This window comes from Danio rerio, chromosome 15, assembly GCF_049306965.1.
Source record: "Danio rerio strain Tuebingen ecotype United States chromosome 15, GRCz12tu, whole genome shotgun sequence".
NCBI classification, from domain to species: Eukaryota; Metazoa; Chordata; class Actinopteri; order Cypriniformes; family Danionidae; genus Danio; species Danio rerio.
In genome coordinates, this window is record NC_133190.1 from 13,903,104 (window position 1) to 13,927,617 (window position 24,514).

The 24,514-nt window shown below is 35.3% G+C and overlaps 1 protein-coding gene across 2 annotated transcripts in view; it reads left to right on the plus strand.

The window, feature by feature from the left end:
* The first annotated feature begins 10,870 nt into the window (after positions 1 to 10,870).
* The window catches only part of gpr184 (G protein-coupled receptor 184), a 28,491-nt gene continuing 14,847 nt past the window's right edge, over positions 10,871 to 24,514 (plus strand). The window contains exon 1 of one of the 2 annotated variants that reach the window (XM_073923285.1): positions 10,871 to 11,554. The gene's annotated coding sequence lies outside the window, so the exon portion shown is untranslated. 2 annotated transcript variants of the gene reach the window in all.

Below are 24,514 nucleotides of genomic sequence, written 5' to 3' on the forward strand. Positions count from 1 at the left end.
CAACCATGTGGCAGACTATGTGGTAGTGTTGTTACTAAAATGTTTTCTAATGCTTGATCAGCAAAGTGTGTATTTACGTCACAGTATGACGTAAATACACACTTATAAGTTGAGACACACACTGCAAATTATACATAGAGATGAGCACCAAGCTGCTATCAACACGTCGTCTTCTCTACAGGTACTGCAGGTACAGCACCAAATACTAGCCTGGCATATGTAAGTGTTTTTGGCCATTTTTGTGAATTTGTGTAAAAGCAGATCATTTTGAAAATGACTTGCAGGTGGAAAACTTTTCCATTATTGGCTAGGTCACTGTCATGTAAATGCAGCCTTAGCTTGTTATATAACCCTTATTTTACCAGGTAATTTAATTAAGAACCAGTTCTCATTTACAATCACAAACTGGCCAAGGGGCAACATAAAAAGCAAATGCGGAGCAATAAAGACACAATACAATAATTTCACAGATGCAGATAATAACTTATAAAACCAAGGAAAAACTAAAAATAAGCACAGTGATCTTGTTACTGGATAAAATTTTTATTAGAATCACTGTTCACCAACAAAACGGTACTCAGTTTGAAAGTGACTACAGTGTGACCTGTGCTGTACTATTGACAATGACAATGTTTTACCCATAAATATTTTATGTGACCTTAACATTGCGGAAAAAAATACCACATTTTTAAAAGCTGGGATATTTTTAACTTGGCATAGCATTTTAAAAGTGACAATGTAGAGGTTGTTTTTATGGTCTAAAGTTATACATCTACTATAATATTGTTAGTACTGTTTAAATCTTTTGAGCAGATATGGCAGATATTCTCTGTGAGATGCATTAGAATACAGTTAAAATGCTATTTAATTGATGTTTTCAAGGCAAAGCATATCTCTGCATTCCTGCATTCCTGTTTGATATTTGTATGAATAAGATATGATATTCAGTAATGCCACACAAGCGTTGTTTTCCTGAGTATTAGTGACTGAGAGATGTATACATTAATATTTGGGTGACAAGTGTACATTCTAAACACAGTGTTGTGTTAATTCTGTTTCGCTGATGAATGTAGTTTCTTTGCATAACTTTAGTATAGCTTAGAGCAAATCAAGTGCGCCAATGATTCAATAATCCATTCATAAAGGCAGTCACATATTTAAAAACAAATAAAAATTAATCAGCCATTTTGAACGAATCGATTGATTTCAACTCGGCCTCTTTCTAATTATGTAATGCTATATACATTTCTGGAGAGAGCAAAATAGCTCTCAGGAGCTGCAATTTATTATTATTTTATTTATTATTATTATTTTATTTTATTTATTATTGCAGATTTAGTTTTTTTTTTTTTGCAAATCCACCAGAGGCAGATGTGTGCGCTCTTTGTGATCTCAAGTTTCTCTTGCGAGTGCCATTTGTCCCTGCTGTTCTTGCGTAAATCCACCAAAGGCCACTTTCAACTTATTGACTAACCAACTGACAGATGACCCCACCCTCCCTGTTCTGTAAACCCAATCAATAGTGTTTTAAAAAGCACCAATTGACCTGCCCACCCACTTTCCTAAACCCAACCAAAGATCCAGAAAAAGAAAAGCCCCCTGATTTTTACCACATTTTCAGATTTTACCACATTCTCACCTTATTATTTACTTGTTTATTTTATTTTTAGCTTTTGTTTTTGTCTTATCTGCTTTCTGGAACCATTCTTTACCAGACTCGAACTCCAGTGTTGAGTCAACTCTGCTCTGCATCTCAAGTCTGCCGACGTACATATCGAACTATGGGAAAAACCAATGCAATCTCACGCCAATTCGTAATTTTTTGATTTAGTGGCTAATTCGTATGAATTAGCACAATCTAATTCCTATAATTTACTACGTATTTGCTCATCACCCAATGACGGTTGGGGTTAGAGGTAGGGTTGGGTGCCACGCCTCCTTTTTAAAATCGTACATTTTCATAGGACTTATTTTGTTTAGCCACAAAACGAACAAAACGTAAAATACTTGCGTTTCCTCGTGAGATCTGGCTGAACAAACTGGTAACAGCGGAAAACTCATCCATATGGAGGTAATCAATGAGCTGGTAAGCACACAAAGGAACAGCATTTTACCTGTAGCGTTTGTTTTAAAGATAAAACGGAGCCATACGTAGCTTTGGTTACATAATTTGCTCTCTCCAGAAATGTACATAGGGCTATGTTTTCAGAATGAGCCTTTGTTGATTAAATTAGTGATTTAACAATACTCGTGATTTAGTGTCACATATTTTTAAATCCAAAATGACCTAAACCAGCTGAGATACCATTATAAAAGCACACTCAACAACAACAAAAAAATATTAAAAGCCTCCAAAAAATATCAAGGTCAATTTTTCCCATGCTTTTAGTGCAAACTGCTAATGAGATATTGCAACATTTACTGAATATCTTCTGCATTTTTTTGTTTCGAAACCAGTAGTTTCGACAGTAATCTGTGAGATCTGTTTGATGTGAGGTTGAAAAACTTCCCCTATTAGATTCGGCTACAGTTGCTTCTGCAGTTCATGTGAATTCAGCCTATTGACTAGCAGAGAAATCTGTTTGTGTGAAAGTGAATGTTAAGTGAGCTTTGATTTATCCATTGCCTTGCTTTGGACATTTTTTTGCCCACAAATTCATTATTAATTGACAATTATGACTCATCCCAAATTTGTTATATGCAAAAGACTGATATCAAGCTGGGAGTCTCCATCACCTTTAGTTTCAGATCAACTTTTTATATATTACTGAGAATACTTTTTAACAGCTTTTAACAATACAACTGGAAAGAAACTCTCACATATTGGTGTTTTCCTGTATCTTGTCATTTGTTTTCCCTGAAGGTGCAACTGACTTCGCTTCTGAGAAAGGATGATTTTCTTGTTTAGAGGACTGATAAATGGTCTCCTAGTCCTTTTCGTCCCATACTGTCTAAAAGGACAAAATGAGTGCACAAAGACTACCTAGACTGTTCTCTGATCAGCTGTTGTTAGTTCAACTGATCTCTGCTAGTACTAGTCGCACTGGATGTGTAATTTTACTCCTGACCCTAGACCTGAGCATTAGGCTGCATGTCACTGAGAATTAGGTTTGCTTGAAACTTATTGCTATGAAGGACTATTTTGTACACATGTAACCTTAGAAATTATGTAGTTTTGGATGGGACTCTCAGAGCATTTCCATCAGTATAATAAACATGGTGATGAATAACTGTTTACTAATTCTGATTCTTTCAAGTTTCTGACTAGTTTACAAAAATACAGGATCTAGCAAAGATAAGGAATGATTGGTAAAAATACAAATGCATGGTGATTTTCTTCCATGGTTTATTCGGTTCAATTCACCTTGATTTATAGGGCTTTTACATTGTAGACTGTGTCAAAGCAGCTTAACATATATTTTTTAGTAAATTGTAGTTAAAACATGTCAGTCCAGTTTTCAGAGTTGAAATTTAGGTTTAAAGTAGGTTTAACTTTTACTGCTGAAAGTCCAAACACTGAAGAGCAAATCCATTGATGCGTAGCTCCACAAGTCCCAAACCAAGCACGCCAGTGGTGACAGTGGTGAGGAACAAACTTAACCAATTGACGAAAGTGAAGGAAAAAACCTGAGAGAAACCAGGCTCAATTGGGCAAGACCATTTCTACTTTGGCCAAACTTGTGCTCAGCTGCAATCTAGGCACCGGGGGCTGAAGAACACTGGATGTCCATCGTGGTGAAGCTGCAGGTGTGGGTAGATCACCGGCGGGTGTTCAGGCTGGCCCACGGGATCAGTGAGGAGACTTGTCTGTCACTGGGGTCTTTCAGGAATCAGTCTCATGCTCTCCACTCTTCCACGACCACCACAGCATCTGCTCAGGATACGGCCTGGTCCTGGGTTATGGAGACCCCTAGAAGTCCTCTACGGTTGGCATTATCTCTTCCCAGGACTTGGATCACTGCACAATATCTAGAGCAGAGATGCTCAAACTAAGGCCCGCGGGCCAAAGTTGTCCCATGATAATCTTTGATTTGACCACCATCCAGGGCCGGAGTGGGACTCCTTTTCAGCCCTGGAGTTTCAAGCCTCAGACTGGCCCACCTCAGTTCACGACTGACTATATTAAAATAAGGTCATTTCCAATTCAGTTTCTAATGACACTCTCACGTCTTTTTTTGAGAAAACAACTGCTTTGGAAATTCAAATGTTCAACAACCCTAACAGTATTATATGTCTTAACAATAAAAATGAAAAAAAAAAAAAAAGACGAGGATCGAAGTCTGCGGGTTCAAAAACTAACGCGCTATCCACTGAACCGCAACAGCTGTTCAGTGAAATATGACCAAGTTATATCAGCATTAACCTGCAGGCTGCAACTTGCTCACTGAGCTGCGAGAAAATAGATAAAAAGAGTAGAGCTGCAGTAAAATAATAAATAAAAAGGCTGTGGTCAAGTAAATAGATAAATAAATTTAAAAAGTGTGACTGCTGAGAGCAACCGATTCTGGAGCTAGGGATACCGGCCCTCGCGGCCAAAAAATGGACCGGCCCACCGGGAATTCTCCCGGTCCTCCCGATTAGCCAATCCGGGCCTGCCACCATCCCATCTAAGAAGAGAGGAAGAAAATTGGGGATGGTTTTAAGATTGTCTATTCAAATTTAATGTAATTCTTTGATTGCTTGTTATGGTGGCTTGAGAAAGCCAACATACTGTTATAGTACATAAACTTATTTTTCTTCTGTCTTCTTCTTCTTCTTCTTCTTAGACTATTTTAAGAATGCATGTTCTGCTCGAACGTTCTTACTACAACCACCAAGCTAACTCCAAACCTCCAAACTATACTGAATTAAGTTGCTACTGTATATAAGTTTCAACTGATCCGACTTATGGGTTTCCGAAAACTGACCCAGAAAATTCAGAAGAGTCCCATTGACTTAACATTGGACCAAACTTAACATAATCAACATAATTTTGTACCAGACTGTCATACAGACTTAAGATTGGGCTCATTTAACTCAGACTACCAGTCTGCCAATCACTGATGAACTTTCAACTTACTAGCCACACCCTAGTAACCACTTACAGCACCCTAGCAACTGCCCCATAGACTTCCATTAAAAAAAAAAATGCCACTGACTTTACATTGGACATACTAACAACATACTAATTCATATTAACAATTTACAAATCCATACTAACATACTAATTGTACTAGATACATACAAACAAACATACTATTCATACTCTCAATATACTAATTTATATTATAAACATACCAGAAACATCCTAATTCATACTAACAAGGTAGTTTATACTAAAAACATGCTAGCAACTTGCTAATTCATACTAAATTCATGATAACATGCTAGTTTATACAAGAAATATGCTAGCAAATTTATGTTAGAAACATGCCAGCAACATGCCAATCCATACTAGAAACATGCAACTTATTTTTACTGTTTAAAACTTCTTAAACTATTGCAATTATTTAAACTTTAAAACTACGTCAAACTTTCAGACTAGGCTTTCTAAAGCCACCATAAAGTTTGTCTGTGAACTTTACTTTTCGAGTTTGTTTTATTGTTAAACACCAACTGAAATTAAATGTTTCAATTAACTGGTGTAAATTAATATGATTTTGTTTAAATGTACATACTGTCACCCAACAATGCAGAGACCTTGGTGAGCAAATCAAGTTAAAGGCGAATTCTGTTTCACTATTCAGCACTGAACTCCACTGTGTTATAAATGTGATTGTTAATGTTTTGTATTGTAATAATAAGTTATAGTTAAAAACTCTGCATTAGTTCATACCATGATAAGTAATGTTTTCAATTTATTTTGAAATATTATTTAATAAATTAGGAAATTACCCATGGCAACTTTGCTGTAATATAGTTTAATATGTTTACTTTTGGCCCACAGCTCTCAATAGTATTTGGTTTTAAACCATTCATATGAAAAAGTTTGGGCACCCCTGCTCTAGAGATAATCTCATTTAATATGACTTGCTTTGATGACATGTTTTATAATAAGAAATAAAGAGATAGAGTGTATATTCACAAAGATGTTCAGATACGTGACAGCAGTCAGGATTGTGCTGTTGGGATGATTATTGGCGGAAGCACATGGCGCAATCAGCTTTTGTCACTCAACAGTGCATTCAGAACTAGAATTTGCATGTCTTCATTTTGTCATAAATGTGATGCCCCAGCAATCTTGATACTATTCTAATCATCAATGGTCCAATCTTGATGATCTTGGGCTCATTGTTGGTAATAGTGTACAGTTACCATGATGAGCCAGATGCGAGCTAGGGCTTTTATCGGGCTGGGTCAATCGCTCAAGAGGTTGAGCAGTGAGGCTGAAATCATGTTGCGTTTCCACTGTCGGGCTAGTAGCTCGCAGCGCGTCACGCAAACCCGCCCCCAGAACGTCCCCCAAATCAAACGTCACACAACCCGCCCACTTCAGCGGGAATCATTCAGATAAAGCACACCTTCACATCATCATGGAACGATTAATATTTTGACAACCAAAACAAACAAAGTATGTGTTACTGTACAGCAATTCATGCTGTGTGTTTCCATTTATGTTTACTCACCGGCATCGTGCATGGAGTGGTCCCACCACTAATGGAGGAACCCAGCGCAGTGAGCATACCCATCTATAATATAAAACCACAGAATATCTCCGGTAGTAGCTCAGTATGAAATGTAGTTTATAACGTTCTTGTTTTGATAGAAGTCGTCAAACATTCAGCCCAAATGCTCCGAAGAGACCGAAAACATTTGAATTTTACCCTAGGTTATGTGACACATGTAATTCCCCTTTATTTAAAGATGTTGCATATTATTCAGTGATCTTAAGTAAAGGAAAGTGTTAAGTGTTTCAGCACATAAGAGCAAGTAAAAAATATGGCCTATATTTCGTTGCGCTCTAAAATAATAAGGCTCTACATTTATGATTTCATTTTTAAATTTTACTAAGTCATATAAAAACATAAGCACTTGTTTGAGGACATAAAAGGCATTTTTACTTGCAGTTTTTCCAATGCTTTTGTAAAATGGCGTTGTGTAGGACTGATGACAGAAAAAAGGTAATTTCTGCTTTCACTCACCCCAAAAATGCTCTATTTGCATGATTTAATTATTATCATCGTATCCAAATACTTAATAAATGCTATTTTACACCTCCTCTGGTGTTTATTGTTTTTTTTAGAAAATATCTAAAATCTTTTTTTTCAGATAGGCCTATGTAAAATGAAAGATATATATGGCTTAAAAGCGGTTTAATTTATAATTGTACTATATACCTACATTGTTATAGCTAGCTTTTGTTTGTTTTATAGTGGTTTATTTATTTAATGTGATTTCATTATACTTATTATTTTATTATATTTTTAATTCTTTAATTTATTTTAAACATATCTTAGGCTATTCTATCGAGATATGACTCTATCGTTTTGAGCCTACAAAAGTGGACACGTAGTTTGTAAAGGTTTATGACTTTCTATTGGATTTATTCATATTGTGTATTATCTTTAAAATAAATAAATAATTAAAGAAGCCGCTCGAGCATCAGAGTTGTCAAGCAAGTGCTCTTTCACCCGGCCTCTTACACACTCACAGGCATTTAACATGCATGTATCAAGCACAAACAGACCTTTAAAACTTGACAAAAACTCTCGACAACCTTTACTGGCTGTTGTGTCTTTTATATGGTGTAAAGATTATTATGCATAATTGAAACATCAAGAAAAATCTAGAAAACAGCCTTACATTTACAAGGGAAACATAAGGGCGATCAAAAGCAAAAAGACCCCTAGTCTTTAAGGTGTTTCATGGTATAGCCTATCTTAAATAGTGTAATGTAATCACGCCATCGGGCAAAGTTTGCCTCTTCTTTCATGCAGCGCCGAAGCCCCAGCTGGCCCTCTTTGGCCCAAGGTATTTGGCAAGCCAAAAAAGGACGGCCGCTTGCCCTGAGAAAGCCACCCCTTGGCCCGATCAGGTCCTGGAAGAAACAGTGGAAACATGACTGGCCTTGGCTCGACCTGGCTCGCTCACTTTAGGGTCAATAGTATGAACGCGGCTAATGACTACACAAGCTTTTACACTGAAACTACCAGAATTCACTTAAAATAACTTTTACTTTTTGTTGAAAATGACTTCCTTAAAATGAGCTTTTTCATGATCTATCATGATTGAGCTGTGGACAACACACGGCTTGACAACGATTTGATGTTTGACCATCCCATGCACCAGTGGTGTAAATTAACTAATTACAAATACTCAAATTTCTGTAATTGAGTAGTTTTTCACAGGAATTGTAATTTATTAAGTAGTTTTATAAATGTGTACTTCTACTTTTCTTTGAGTACATTTTTAGTGCAGTAATTAGTACTTTTACTTTACTACTTTTCTTCAACCTTCAGTCACTACTTTATTTTTTCTTGTCTATGGGGATTAGAAAAATCAGTCCTTTGATTCCTGTCTAATATAATCTTACATAGAAGGTAAATCGCCCAATCGCATAATGAACTACCTTAAAATAGGGTTGGTCAAAAGAAACATAATAATGCAGTTCAAATATATGATATATGAATTGATGTTCACTTTAAACGTATTAAAAATATATAATTATATTGTTAAATATAAATATATATATATATATATATATATATATATATATATATATATATATATATATATTTTTTTTTTTTTTTTTTTTGTTTTTTTTTTATTTTTGTTTTTGTCAAATAATTTTGTGGCTAAAAAGTATCAGTTCAGCCACCTTTATGGCACCAGTACCATTTTAAAAATATCAATTTAGCACCGGTATTGAAATAATCCCAAACAATACCCTACTCTACCTCAAAACATGTGCGCTTTATAATTGCAGCAAACTGTTTGGAAGCATTAAAAGTGTACAAGATGTCCAAAATCTTTACATGCATTGACCCAGAGACTGTTAAGATGCATGTCACTGATGAGTAGATGACGGATGTTTACTGTATGATGATCGAAATGGACTTAAACATCCAGCAGGCACAAGATGTCAACATGATGTCAGAATGAAGTTGTACCCCAGTGTCATGGGGATGTTGCATTTTGTTTTTCCATGAAAATCAAGGAAGTGTCAGCATATGATGCCAAAATGACGTTGGATGTTTGCTCATTGCAACATTGGATTTTGGTCACTTTCCAACACAACTTAAAGTCAACCAAATATCAACATCATTTGATGTTGTTATTGAACAAATAACGTCCTTAGACGCTGGTTAGACAATCTAACCTAATGTTTATGTCTTATGATGTTGTGTGCCTGCTGGGCAATAACTCGATGCAATACAGAATGTTACGTTTACACACACATGCACAAATTACAAGTAAACGCATCAGCTTTTAAAAGCATAATACTCACTACACCTCCTTTTTACTGTCTTTGGACTGTGGGGGAAACCGGAGCACCAAAAGGAAGCCCACATGAACACAGGGAGAACATGCAAACTCCACACAGAAATGCCAACTGACCCAACCGGTGCTCAAACCAGCAACCTTCTTTCAGTGAAGCAATCATGCCATCCACTGCACCACTTTGACACCCTAAACCCATTTTTCAAAAATAAAAAGTTTCAAGCCATTGACATTTAATTTTACAGATGGTTTCAGAGCTGCAAAATCTTTAAGCTGATTCCCAATTATATTTTTGTACGCCACACAAAAACAACATTAACATTATAGCAGACATTATCAAATGGTAATTACCAGCCATTATGCTTTTCTGACAGGGTATTTGAGTGTCATTGAGTGTCAGATGTGAAAGTATGTTAAGGGACTACTATACAGGAGTAATTATTAGGAGATAGAGAAATTAGCGTTTTTTATTTTAGCGTTTTTTAAAGCATTATTGTAACACATGAACGCCATTATAAATATATCAAAACATGTGCTTGTTTGTTGTAACAATTCATAATAATGACAAAAAACACTAACAACAAAAACACATCTCCTTATCTCCGTGTGCAGCCATGTTGCAGTTGTAGGTGGTGTATTCTGAGAATTTTTTTGTACCCTTTGGTTTCGAGTGTGGTCCTGAAAGATTTTTGTTTGAAGGACTATCTAGCCCTTCCCCTTAGCTCTACACCTTTAGGCTAAAAAGAATTAGGACACCCCTACCCCTTCACGTGAACATTCAAAATGATTAGTTGGGTTAAGGGGAAGAGCTAAGGGGTAGGACTGGGATTGGGCCTTGGTTTCTTCATAGTGAAATCATCAAGAAATTGAAGAAGTTTTATATTTGCTCTGACAGTTAGGGAAAAAACACAGATATGACGTATTTCTCCAAAAAACTGCTCTGTACTCCAGTAACCAGTCAGCCAGTGAAATAAACAAAACTGAAAACCACATGTAAAAAGCAATTACTTACTTTGCTTCAGAAAAGGGACCTGTTGCCTTTTAAAACAATGGATTTACTTCCCCTTTTTATGCAAACTCAATTAATGGCATTAAAAACAAGTCAACAAATCACTTTTTACTCTGAAGAAGTTGAAACATTAAGTGCATGAGAAATTATTGTAAAACAAATCCTGGAATACAAAACTATGTATTCCATTAAACATACTTTTATAACAGCTCAGTTTATATTCAAGTCTCATTTCTCAGTTTTAGCCATTAATATCTGAAACTAACTGAAAGGTCACATCACCTTTCAGAAAATGTTCGAATTGTGCGATTTTATCAAATACAGGTGATCTCCATCATTATTTCCTAACCTTTAAATAATGAGATAATAAGTAAGAATATTATGTTTATATATTAAATTAATCTCATTTCCCAGAAGTATCAGATTTTCCATAAATACCTCAGATAGAGAAACAGTGGGTGGTTTGGTTTTTTGATAACATTTTGATGTTCACTTTTTTCCATCATCTGCATTCAAAGTGGGGCAAAATAACTGTGATGTGTTTTCATAAAGCAAACTCTGATATAATTCCATTACAGGCATCACAGTGAGCACAGCAAGCGTGTTTTAAAGAGAGACGGTGTTTTCTGTTTATTTAAACAGGAAGTTGTGGCATTTGAAATGTGAGACAGTAACATCAGTGGAAGTTGTCAGCTTCTGCTCGTCTGGGAAGATTTTACTCATTGCGGTGTGTTCTATCTCCATCACATGCAGCTAAGAAAAAAAAAAAGAGTTCTAGTCTAGACTCTTTCTGAAGACAAACATGTGCGAGAGAGGTTTTATCTCTCCACCCCTTTCTTCCTCTCTCTCTCTCAATTCATCTCGTCTCCATCCTCTCAGTGCGAAGTGCAGCGGCCGAACCTGCTCTCACAGGGTCACATTTGATCATCTCTGGGCATGAAGCATTATTGAAGTGCATGACACCCTCTTCAAGTCTGGAAATCTCAGCTGTGCCACTTTTCCCAGAGGACAAGTAACTGGAACTGGGCTTGAGCAGCTTCTGGGAAACTGAAGTGGTTGGGGTTTTGTGGACTCTAGCCTGTGCTTGTTGGAGAAGATTCCGTTATTCACTCTGTTCTTTTGCAGGTGAGAGTTATTTTTGCTTTTTCGAAGCTGTTTATTATAATTTATGAAGAATGGGTGTGTGCGACCGATCTGAGAATGGACATGGTTGTTTGTTTCCTGTGCTATAGATAGTAACTCAGCTGTTGAGTCTTAAAGCTTAAATGTTTATAGCAGTAAAATGCATTTTGGGCATTCAGTAATACAATTACCACGTACACACAGTTATATATTTTTTTACTCAAAAGTTGTTTTTGCTCTATTTTAAGTGTTCAGAGTAAAATGTGTCAGTAGAGTGGGCGCAAAATTACTAGTAACTGTGACAATCCTGCCGGGGTCCTTATGCACCATTAAGTAGCAATCTCAAAATTAATGGACATTTCAAGAATTAAAGTTATAATATACCACAATATAATGTGAAGAGACTACAGTCATAATGTCAGCTGCACTGTAAAAAATGCCGGGTCCCACACAATTCCATCACGTTATCCCAACACAAATTGATTCCCTTAATAATTGTTTACAAATTTAAATGGGATGAACATGAAGCAATAGTTTTCCCCCCCCAAAAAATATGAACTCATTTTAAATAAGAAGTTCAAACAATCAGTAAAAGTCCCTGAATACATTACTGGAGAATGCAGATTTGTTGCCAGAGCTACATTTGGCGGCATTTCGTCTGTAAAATTAATGATATGGGGTGGAATGATGCTGTTCCTTTTCTTGCTTACAAGCTGACCGCTTGCCTCCATATGGACAGCTTTTCCACGGTTATCAGTTTGGCCTGTAGCTCCACACATATGTCAAAAGACTTGAGATGCAGAGAGGAGTTGACTGCAACAACAGGGTTCGAGTCCAGAGAAGAACTGATCCAGAAAGCGAGTAAGACAAAAAACAGAAACCAAAAAAAAAAAAAATGAAATAACAGGATAAAAATGTGGTAAAAATCAGAATGTCGTAAGGGCTTTTTTTTCTGGATTGCTTTAAAAACACTGCAGCTGGGTTTAGGGAAGGGGATGGGCGGGTCAATCGGTGCTTTAAAAAACACTATTGGTTGGTTTTAGGCAAGGAGGATGGTGGATTTAATTGAGAATTGCAGACATGAATGGCACTCGAGAAAGAAATTTGAGATCTGAAAAAGCGTACACAGCGGCCTCTGGCAGATTTGCGTAAACAAAAATCGTAGCTCCTGGGGTGTATGTTGCTCTCTTCAGAAATCTAGATTGTATATGTACTGTAGGTAATGTATATGTCCATAATCAGAATGAGCCTGGGTTGAATGAAGACCTAGATCAGTGGTCACCAAACTTGTTCCTGGATGGCCGGTGTCCTGCACATTTTAGCTCCAACCCTAATCAAACACACCTGAACAAGCTAATCAAGGTCTTGCTATACTTGAAACATCCAGGCAGGTGTGTTGAGGCAAGTTGGAGCTAAACCCTGCAGGGACACCGGCCCTCCATGACTGAGATTGGTGACCCCTGACCTAGATAAACAATTTACTGTCAGATTTTTTAATGAAAGTTAATCTCTTTAAATTTGAGCTGAACTTTACAGATGCTCCCTAAACATACATAGTCTCTATCAAGTTAGTTAAATTGTTTTAAGCTTAAACAGTCAAAACAAACTTTAGTATCTTCTAAAATATCCACTTGACAGAAAAACGTGATGGTGGATGAGAGTTGATAAATTTGTTGTATTTTGAAAAAAATAAATAAATAAATCAACAACTAAATTTTGGTTGAAATCAGTACATTTTGGTAACAGAGAAATGCCAACTGGCCCAGCCGGGACTTGAACCAGCAACCTTCTTGCTGTGAAATGACAGTGCTAACCACTGAGTCACAGTGTCACCTTAACTTAATCATTTTTAAGTGGATTGAACATAAAGCAAGTTGTCTCGTAAAAAAACCTTAAGAATTGTGTTATTTCAACTCATTAAAAAAAAGTAGTTTAAGCAATCAGCAAAAGTCATTTTTGAATGTATAATAAAGACCCAAATTACTGATTTACAGTCGGATTTATGACTGAAAGTCATTCTCTTCAAATTTAAGTTGACTTTTAAACATGCTCCCTAAACATACATAATCTATATTAAGTTGATTGAATTGGGTTAAGCTTAAACAGTCAAAACTGCGGAAAACTTGACTGAAAATCATGAGGAGGACAAATGAGTAGGCAAATTTAAATTTAAAATACCATGTTTTGGGTTAAATCAATAGATTTTGGTAACAGAGTAACAGAGTAGAGAGAGCTATTTGATTCACTGTAAAACCCAAAGAGTTAAGGTAACCCAAGTCATTTGAGGAAACCGATTACAACAAACCATTTAAGTTCAAAAACTAATCCTAATAAGTGCTGTAAACTTAATCCATTTGAGTAAATTAAGCAATTTGAGCAAAGTAAAATCCAATAAATGAAAAGAACTCAAACCACCTGAGTACTGTAAAACCCAATGATTTAAGATAACTCAAACCATTTGAGGAAATGATTGCTACAAACAACCATTTGAGTTTAAAAACTAATCTATATGAGTACTATGAACTTGCTCCATTTAAGTATCGAGGTATTTATTTAACTCATTACCTTCAACACTGAGTTCAAAACTCTCTCCAAATGAGTAAAATTAACTTTCAGTCAGTTTTAAGTTAACTACACTCATTTCATTTTATAAAGTTGACTGTTGGGTTTTACAGTGTATCATGATATTAGTTACACTTTAACGTGTCAAAGAAAAAAACTTTGTTCTACACGATGACGACAATAGTAAAGGTTATGTTCAAGGGTAGATTTAGGGAAAAGTCCCTTGGTATTAACCAGTTCATGTAATGACTATATATAAGTACATAGTAAGTGCTGAACAGGACTATAAAATAAATTTTAAAAAGGGCTACAATATATATTTAATCTACAACGTTCATCATTTTGATCAAATTATTTGATGTTTCTATATTCAATATTGAGCTTATGCTTGTGCAAAATGATGCTGTAACATGATTAAATTCTCTTACTGGAATTCTAAACAAATCACATGGTGAAGTGCAGGAAATGTACATTTGAAGAGTTCACTCCTTAAAAGGATGTTTACTTAATTATGAGCTATTAATAATTAATATTTAACAGAATAGTACATAAAAGTAAACAGGATGGAATAAGATGGTAATCAGATTGATATATGTAACCTGGAATAATGTATTATTAAAAAAAAAAAAAAAAAAAAAAAAAAAAAAATATATATATATATATATATATATATATATATATATATATATATATATATATATATATATATATATATATATATATATATATATATATATATATATATATTCTTGAAGTTGGGTCTCCAGGCCATGATACCACTATTAAATCAGTTGTCATATCTAGTAAGATTTATCAGACTATTTAAATTTGTTTATTCATTTTCTTTTTGGCCTATACCCTTTATTAATATGGGGTCACCACAGAAATTATATTATATTTACACTATATTCTTATTAGTGGACATCAAGTTTTTTTCTGATTGGTGATATTCTTTAAAATACATACTCTTGGTAGCACAAAAATATCCCCAAACTGTTTCTTTATACAAAGTTCATACATACAATAAGTGTCACTTGTTTTTTTGTTTGTTTGTTTTTTACTTATACGTTGCACGCACTCATTTGTTAACATTACTGTAGCTATACACTGCTAACTATACAGCTGAAAGCAAAATTATTCACCTATTTCACGTATTTGCCAAATGCTATTTTCACAGTTTTTCTGATTAGATTTTTTAATTCTCATTACGTTGCTGATTAGCAGAAATAAAAACAGTTTTTAGAGTTATTATTTGCTTCCTTATATTTGTGTGCGGCGGTAGTCTCACACGTGATGGCAATGATCCTTTTGATGTGTCACCCACTGTATGTCACTACCAGTCAAAAGTTTGGGGTCAGTAGGATTTTTAAATGTTTTAAAATGAGCTTATCCTGCTGACCAATGCTGGATTTATTTAAAAAATACAGTACAAATTGTAAAATTGTAAAATGTTGTTGCCCTATAAAATAACTGTTCAAAAGTAGTTTATAAGTAAATTTGATCATTTATTCCAGTAATTTTAAAAATGAATTTTCAGCTTTATTACTCCAGTCCCCAGAGTCACATGATCCTTCAGAAATCATTGTTCTGTTGGAAAATAAATAATGGTCGAACTAAACGCAGTTGGAATAGCATGACGCTGCAAGATGCTGTGGTAGCCATGCTGGTTCAGTATGCCTTCAATTTTGAAGAAATCCCCAACAGTATCACCAGTAAAGCACCCCCACACCATCACACTTCCTCCTCTATGCTTCACAATGGGAACCAGGCATGTAGAGTCCATTCATTCACCTTTTCTGCATCGCACAAAGACACAGTGGTTGGAACCACAGATCTCAAATTTGGACTCATGAGACCAAAACACAGATTTCCAATGGTGTAATGTACATTCCTTGTGTTCTTTAGCCCAAACAAGTTCTGCTTGTTGCCTGTCCTTAGCAGTGGTTTCCTAGCCGATATTCTACCATGAAGGCCTGATTCACACATTCTCCTCTTAACAGTTGTTTAAGAGATGTGTCTGCTGCTAGAACTCTGTGTGTCAGGTGACTACCTCTTATAGCTCATCAAGAGAATGCCAAGGGTGTACAAAGCAGTAATCAAAGCAAAAAGTGGCTACTTTGAAAAACCTAGAATTTGATATATTTGCAGTTGTTTCACACTTTGTTATGTATATAATTCCACATGTGTTAATTCATAGTTTTGATGCCTTCAGTGTGAATCTGCAATTTTCAAATTTCAGAAAGTGTGTCCAAATTTTTGGTCTGTACAATTTCAGTTGGCTAATAAACTACTGTTATTCAATGACTTGTCTGATTAACCTAGCTTGCCAAGTTTACATAAAGAAACCTAATTTGCTCAATGATTTTACTAGTATCTTGGAAGATAACTTGTAATATATTATATAACATCATCAGGGCAAATACAAAAAAAAGAGTTATTAGAAATGAGTTATCAAAACAATTATGTTTAAACATATACATCTCTCTATTAAAAAGCACTTGTGAAATATTTTTAAAAGGATTAAAACTTCACAAGAGATTGATGATGCCAATTTGTATGTAGAGTGAATTGAAGAAATTAAAGACTTGACTGTTGATGTGTTTAAATATACATATTTTAATATACAATAAATTAATCTGTATTTTGATAAATATACACCAGATATTACTGGTAATGCTTTTCATTAACAGTACATGAAAAATGATGTGTTAATATATAAATATGCATGCGCTAATCCTGAACTAACTTTAACAACATGAGTCACATAAGTTAATACTTAGTTAGTTCATGCTTGTTTGTTAATTAATGTATTAATTACCACATTAGTTTATGCTTCATTTAACCATTGTGAACTTATGACTTTGCTTGGAGGGGCACATTACCATTAACCCATTCATAAAGACTCATGAACTCTTTATGCACATCTGTCTAGTGCGTTTACACCAAATAACCATAGAAAAGTGGGTCACACTTTATTTTGATGGTCTGTTTGTTGAGTTTAAGTTACATTGCAACTAATTTTCATTAGATTGTTAGTAGACTGTTAGGTTGGGGTTAGAGTTAGTTAGTGTAAGTTGTTGTACTTGCAAAGTTTCTTATAGTCAGTTAAATGTCTGTTGAATGCCTGTATCACTAATACTAGTATTAATACTAATACTCAAATCGACCATCAAAATAACTCTCACCGAAAAGTGTTCTGTCAACATCAACAGAAGAGTTTAAACACAGGAATTTATGAGTAGTTAAGGATGAGTTAATTGTGATGTGCCTTTCCAGGTAAAGTCACCACATAATTTTACATCAACAGCTCATGAGTTCATGATGGTGACATTTAGCTTAAACTTAATACAATAATTAACAATCATGTACTAACAAGTAATTAAGGTAGCCTTTATTCACACATAAACTCATGTTGTAGTTAGTTCATGATTAGCACATGCAGTAACTCCTCATTAGTTCAAAATAAAGTGATGTTTAGTTTTCATATTAATAAGTCATTCTTTATGTACTGTACCATATTACCCTGTTCTAAAGTGCACCGTGTTTTAGATACGTGTGAACAAGTGCTTAACTTGTTAAAAAAAGATGCAAGTTCATTTGCTTTTTATGATTATTCAACATTCTCAATGCACAAACAGATGCTTTTTAGGTCATACTATACTGTATATGACTTCCTTAATTTAACGGAAGTAATAACTGAATTGACAAAACCCTGAAACCAAAATGATGCAAGATGAAGACACTGGTGTCCCGGGTAGTCAGTTTTGTCCTGCACTTACATCATTCTCCTGCAGATTGAGTGAGCTGTTGCCTCAGGATGGGAGTCGGTTAGGGAGCGATTATGCCATTCAGAGGGGCTGACAGGAGGAGTGGACCACCGTTCTTCTCTCCAGACCACCAGCCTGTGTCTCGGCAGCTCTCAGGGGCACTCATTAAACCTGTAATTACAATAGCAAAACAAGAACGAAGCAGTGTAAACACATTACATAAGCTCAGGGCAAGGAAATGGAAAGGAACTGTCCATTAAAATTGATTATTTGTTTATCAGCACTGTACAGTAACTGCTGACTGAAGAATCCCATGTTGTGCCATATATTTCCAGTCTGAACAAAGACTAAAATGTATTCGGGTTTCGAGTATTACAAGCACTAATGTTTTAAAAGTAATACAGTAGTGCACACTCTCTCATGGTCCATTATTGAAGCCAGAACAGGCAATTTGATAGTGAAATCAACAACATCTGTTCAGCTGAGGGCGCACCAAATGTTAACTGTTTTTTAATGTTTTTCAGCAGCTGCAGATAGGCATGGCAAAAGACAAGCTGATTAATTGTGCTAAATATACCCCTGTCGTTTACTTTAATTTGTATACTGTTTATTTCATGATCTGTTTAAATTCTTGATTCTGATTGGCTGGAAGGTGTGCAATAAAATAATTTAATGCACAGGTAGCTCCAGTCCGTTTTGATCATGGTTCAAAATAAATTCGCTTCATTCAAATTTTTCAACCCAGGCTCATTGGAAATACGTGCAATGTTTTAGCAAACCATGAAATACATGTGAAATATAGCATGAAATATAATACTCATGGCTACCTTTTATCTTGACAAATCCACCAAAGGCGTATAAAATAATATTGCCCGAAACCCAAACTTATTGCTTGAACCATCCTTCACTGCTCTACATCCCCAGTATGACACCATACAAGGCGAGCTGTTAAGCAAACTTTCCACATCAGAATATATGGAGATAAGTAAGAATCGCAATTCAATTTGACAAAGACAGTTTTTTTTTTTTATTTATTGAGTGCTGCACAAAGAACAGATGGATATAAGTGAGCGTTGCGATTTAATCCAACAAAACCTGTTGTTTTTTCAGTTATAAGCTTAATGCTGCGTAAAAGAACAGATGGAGAAAAGTTAGCTTTGTGAATAAAAGTCCAAAGCGCAGGGCGCAAAAACATTAAGAGTGTGTCCGAATCCACTTTTGCTATTTTAAAGGGTCACGAAACACCAAAACACATTTTTTGAGCTGTTGACAGTCGTATATGTGTCCCACACTGCTAAAAACACTATTAGGACACCTATATTTCACTAAAAATTGTAAATTGGTTGTTTTTGCGTTATTTTAAGCTAATTCGTACTTCCTGTTTGAAACGAATTTTTGAAGCTGCGTCACGGTCATGACATAATAGCGTGTATTCCAGCGTGCAGACTGGGCGTCTGTGCCAGAGTGAGTCTTATTACGTCTTACAGTGTGATACATTAATGCATGAGTAAGGCTTGGTTCAAACCAATCAGCACGCTCTATTGTGCAACTTCATTAATATTCATTTGTGTCACTGTGCTTACACCACAAAGACGCCACGTTGTGTTGGCAAAACAAGCGTGAAGTGTTGCTTTTATAGTTTGCTGCCGTTAAGTTTCGTTTTCATTTTCTCTCTGTGAGAGCTTATCTGGATCATGTGTGGATTAACAGTGTACGCGACGCTCGACAACAATAACTTACGTGTCTAAGGGGGATTATTGTTTACCTGAGAGCTGTTCTCATCTGCAAACGCTGAAATCTGGATTCGCTTGTAGTATTCTCTCCATATAGACGTGGCTCTAGTTGCTGGTGATTGTCTGTCTCTACAGATTTGGTAAGTGAGCGACCAGTGCTCTTTGTTTATTCAGTTTGTTCGTATCGAATTAAGTTAACTATTGCACTGAGTGCAGAAATGTTAGCACCGCATTTTGTGACCGGAATAACACACGCGGCTTTCTGACACTACCTGCCGTGTGCATCTAAGTTTCCGGGAAATGCGGAGGTTTTTTTTTCTCTCATTCGCCGTGCGGTATCAAACATTGCATGAAAAATACACGCTTAGAGCAGTTCCTCCAATCAAATATCTCGTTTGTCGCAAGAGGCATGAATGAATTCCCTGAATGAAAGAGCCAAACTGCAGTTAAAGTCCAACATTTAATAATTTGGCAAATAATTCGACTACAGATGGCCATGTAGGTTAAACACCATCTCTTTCTCCTGTGTGTATTTTGACTCTGAAACTCGCGCGTGCCCAAATAGACACTCCCACACCATCCCACTTTAGTTCCTCCGACACTCCCCTCTAAACAGAGCTGGACACGCCCACTTTTCTGACTTTTTCCAAAGTAGAGGTGTGAAAACACCCTGCTGAAACGAGGAGGTTTCATGGCCCTTTAACGACGGAAAAATCCACTTTGCGCCGCGGTGCATGGTCTAACAGGGTTGAGCTTATTCTCTGAATGAGTTATAGGCAGGGCTTTACATTAACACCAGCCAACCTGCCAAATGCGGGTAGATTTCAGCTCTTGCAGGTAAGATAGCTGCTGCCACTAGCCACTTTAGCTGGTTGGAAATTTTTTTTTACATTATTTTCATTGTAGTTTTCTTAAAGCAGGGTTCGACAATAAGGCTGGCCCAAAATGTGATCTTAGAATAGAGAACCAGCGCGCAACTGTTAAAAACCGCACGCTCCCATTTACTTGCACGAAACAACTATGTGTGGAGGAAGCGTAACTGGTGCGATCAGTTCTCCTTGACATAGAATAGAATAAATGCTCGGGCACCCATAGTCCTGCTGCTTTCAAGAGTTCAAGATTGGAAAAAATATACATCCTTTTATAAGCAGCAGCAATCACTGCTTTCGTTTTAATTATTCTTTGAACAAATTATTAACAGGCCCAACATTAACTATGTGCACGTGATCATCCTTTCATTATCACTTATGGTACGTTTTTACCTGCTTTCTTTTGCTTACAGTTATTTTTGTTAATATAGTTTAATTATCATCCTTTACAATAACATTGTTTTTATAGGAGATTAACTCCCCATTTATGTGTAGTTAACTGATGATCTGGGACCTTTAGTAAGGACAGACTACTGTGCATATTTTAGATACATAACAATAGATCTTTTTAAACGTAATATTTTTTTAAATAAAGCCAAATTTTGTTGAAGAAAAAGTACATGTGCAGCTATACTTTTGCTTGTTTTGATACATTTAAAATTTGTGGCAAAGAAATATTTATTTTTCGTGTGGTAAGAGATAAATTTTGTAAATTCTTAATTTTGAGACCTAAAAAGTCATGTGAAATAAAAACTTATTGTAATGCGACAAAACCCATTTGCTCATGCACAGTGAGCAAGCTCATACCCAATACACACAAAAAGTGAAATGAAAGAGTAGGCGTGTGGACATAACACAACATCTTAATCAAGTGATTTTAGCATGTCAAAGTCACATTTATTCATATAAAATATATTTTCCAAACAACAAAATTGTGGTTAATGAAAATGGCGAGTGGCTAGTAATGTTGGTAATCTACTAGCCACAGTGGCTGGTGATCAAAAAAGTTAATGTCAAGCCCTGGTTATCGGTGTGTTTTAAGAATAAACCAATCAGTGTCTTATCTCCCGTTCCCTTCAAGAGTCAGTTGCGTCGTGCCATAGCACATTTGCTATTTACATGACCTAACAGGACTTTGTAAGTGGAAAAACTGAGCACTTCACTAGCAAGAAAACAGTTAAACAGAATATCTGTAACGCAAGAATGAGCCTCCTCATTTTTTACTTTCACTTTTATTATCTTTCGTGGATAAAGAAACATGTTGTACGCAAAGACATTAATTAGCTAACATAACTAATTTCATTTGTTAAGCACAAAGATTTGTTTTATTTAGAGCCAATAACGTGACAAGTGGACTAATCTAAGCTTGTTTTCAATGAAAAAATATAAATATGCACATATTAAGTAATAATAATGATAAAAATAACAATGCACAAAGCAAATTGTCATGAATAAACTGAAAAAGCCCCCAGAGATGAAGAGGGCATAAAGGTAGTGGTTTTTATATTTTTAGTAGAAAATCATAATTTTTGTAATATTTCATTACTTGAATTATTTTTTCACTTGTAAAGATATTTGCATATTGCTGTACATCCTGTGTGTATGAAGCAATGTTTAAGGATGCACATGATTGACGCATTCTGCGCTGAACTTTAGACCTCCTCTTAGCTGGTCTATAGAGCAGGCTATTTTATTTATTCTCCTCACACATTCCCAATCAAAAAATCTCAAACAAAACCAGTGCAGTGTACAACAGCCCTATATATATATATATATATATATATATATATATATATATATATATATATATATATATATATATATATATATATATATGTATATATATATATAAAAAACCATATCTTTCAAAGAAAAAAAAATATTGTAATGCACTGATTTAAATATTCAAGCACATGTAAAGTATTTGCCTTTAATTTCAACTTTCGTTTGTTAATCAATTGCAGTTAAGTAAAGCGTGTTATTTCAGTACAAATAAATACTACAAAGTAAAACATACTTTAGGAAGTGAGCAGAAACTATGATTCATTGCTCACAAGATCCAATTTTTGGGATTTTGATGTCAAACTTTCTGAGCTGGAAGATTTTATATTAAAGTACCTATGATTTTCCTATGAAGGTAGAGTCCCTGTTGTGGTTTGAATCATGTGGTTTTAGTTTGTATTAATTTTTTTGGTTTCTGTTTGTATTTTTAATCTCTGCTATGTGACTGAAACCCCCCAAATCTGACAACTGGAACTTGAAGAAGTGCTGTAATATTTTGAACATTTGCAAGGCCAGGCCAGGCAAGTTTATTTATATAGGTGTATGTAAATACATTTAAGAATTTCTATGACTAAAATATTCTACTTAAGTGCAATAATTTGGGTTAAGTTGCTGCTAACGCTTGTTTATTTATAAACATTTATTTGACAGTGGATGATTCTATTTATGGCAATATTTTAATGGAAACTTTTGCATTTAGTTTTATTTATTATATTTTATTTGAGTGCTGTCACCTCACAGCAAAAAGGTCACTGGGTCGCAGGTTCGAGCCTTGGCTTAGCATGTTAGCATGTTCTCCCTGCATTCGCGTGGGTTTCTGGGTGCTTCGGTTTCCTCCACAGTCCAAAGACATGAGGTACAGGTGAATTGGGTAGGCTAAATTGTATGTTGTGTATGGGTGTGTGTGAATGAGTCTGTGGATGTTTCCCAGAGATGGGTTGCGGCTGGAAGGTCATCCGCTGCACAAAAACATGCTGGATAAGTTGGCAGTTCATTTCGCTGTGGGGACCCCGGATTAATAAAGGGACTAAGCTGAAAAGAAAATGAATGAATGATAAATAATATTTTTATCAATTATCATTATCATTATTATTATTTTTTTATTATTATTAATATTATTACCATTAATATTATTATTAGAGTATTATACATATATAAATAATGAATAATACATTTCATTTTATAATAAATAGCCTCATTATTCATTTATGTTTTATGATTTATACATGATATTAGAATGGTGTTAGCTTATGTAAGTGACATGTATTAGAATAGATTACGTAATGTTTAACTTCTCAATAATATTAGTAAAACAAAAACATACACCCTATGTGCCATTTACATATATTTCAGTTAATATGGAAAGCGAGTGCATGCTTTTACCAAATCTAATATTGGATTTTATTTTAAATGCATGTGTGTGTAAAACAATATCATTTGTACAAAGAAATTATGGGTTTTTCCCTAAAGAAGTAGTAACTCCACCCAGTTAAGAGCATCATTATGGGCACTTTACATTATAACTAACATGGTTCAAGCGATAGATCTGCGACAGAGAAACTACAGGTTTTGAGAAACACTCGTCACTACATAGTTCTTTTCCCAAATGATGCATCATACTATGGTAATTCAGCTGCGAGTTACGTTGTTGTATGAAAGGTGCATGGAAAAAATGAATGTGACAATCATAAATATTATTTATACATATATTATCCATTTAAACATTTTAAATAGCATTCAGTCTAACATAGTTTCTCTTTGGTAACGTGATGCACATTTCTGCATTTTTGTCTAATCTCCAAAGGGCAGACCACACCACATCTTCTCGCCTTGGTTTATGACGTAAATTAAATAAAAATAACCAAAGCGGAACAGCCTGGCACATTGCGAAATGCCAGTATGATTTGCATAGAGTTCACAGTGAGTGAATCACAACACATCTTTATCATCACTTACCCAAATAACCCTTGAGAGGAACTGAAGAATATCCATTTATTCTTTGTTATTCAATCGTCATTCACAGCAGTGCTGAGGGGGAGGCTGTGTTGCCTTGTATGTGGGACTGTTGTGTATTTTCTAGCTCAATCTAATTGTAAGTCTTCTTTGAAGCTTTGTGAGTGTGTGCTCATGTTACCCAGCTATTGATTTTTCCTCTGTTTTGCACGGGCAGGGTGAATTGCGCACATCGCTTGAAAAGTGTCGGTCAGTTAGAGCTGAATTGGATTTAAGCGTGACGTGCTGCTGGTCGGC